This window comes from Octopus bimaculoides, chromosome 2, assembly GCF_001194135.2.
Source record: "Octopus bimaculoides isolate UCB-OBI-ISO-001 chromosome 2, ASM119413v2, whole genome shotgun sequence".
In the NCBI taxonomy this organism is placed as follows: domain Eukaryota; kingdom Metazoa; phylum Mollusca; class Cephalopoda; order Octopoda; family Octopodidae; genus Octopus; species Octopus bimaculoides.
Genome location: NC_068982.1, coordinates 17,290,988 through 17,291,767, shown reverse-complemented (window position 1 = coordinate 17,291,767; position 780 = coordinate 17,290,988). Strand labels below are relative to the sequence as shown.

Sequence of the window (780 nt, the reverse complement as noted above, 5' to 3'; positions counted from 1 at the left end):
CACCACCACCACCACTACCACCACCATCATCATCATCAACATCATCATCATCATCATCATCATCATCATCATCATCATCATCATCACTATCATCGTCATCATTATCATCGCATTGCTGCTGCTGCTACTACTACGACACGTCCCTGCCAACAACAGTTCATCTCCATAACGAATATGGGTGCAGGTATAGCGTCGTGTAGATTAGAAAGAAGTTCGATTGGCAACCAAACAGTTCCAGGATCGATCCCTGTGCGCGGCATCTTGAGTAAATACCTTTTACGGTTTGGTTTGATTGGAATTTGGCAAACCAAAACTGTGCAGAAGCCTGCCACACGCCGGTATGCCTAACAAAATGATAGTATTATGTAAGCATTAGATATTTGGGAGCCACATGTGCCAGAAAGTCAATGTTTCAACCGTATCACGCTCCTTAAACTTAACTTGACTTATCCGCAGTGTTTTAAATTTTACGTTTGATTTTTTCTGATTCCAACCAAAAGTTGCAGCTATGCTGGGGACTATTTTCAGTGTGATTGGGTCTTATTTCACACTCACTTTCCGGTATTCTCTCCTGAACTGTTTCTGGTGAACTGCTTTTCTTTGTGTTTCCTGTCGCGATATAGGATCATCTGGTACCTCAAATAATTTATTCAGATGGGATCTTTTCTGTTTGGTTGCACCTGTGGAAATTGTAAAGTTTAGTGAAAATTTTAAAATTTGGTGTATTGATGTAATTTTCCACGCTGAATCTCAGGAATTAATTTACTTCTTCCAGAAATT

General features: G+C 40.0%; 1 protein-coding gene across 5 annotated transcripts in view; it reads right to left on the bottom strand.

The window, feature by feature from the left end:
• LOC106867784 (FHF complex subunit HOOK interacting protein 2A) overlaps nt 1–780 on the bottom strand; it is a 115,964-nt gene that overhangs the window by 67,559 nt on the left and 47,625 nt on the right. The window lies entirely within an intron of this gene.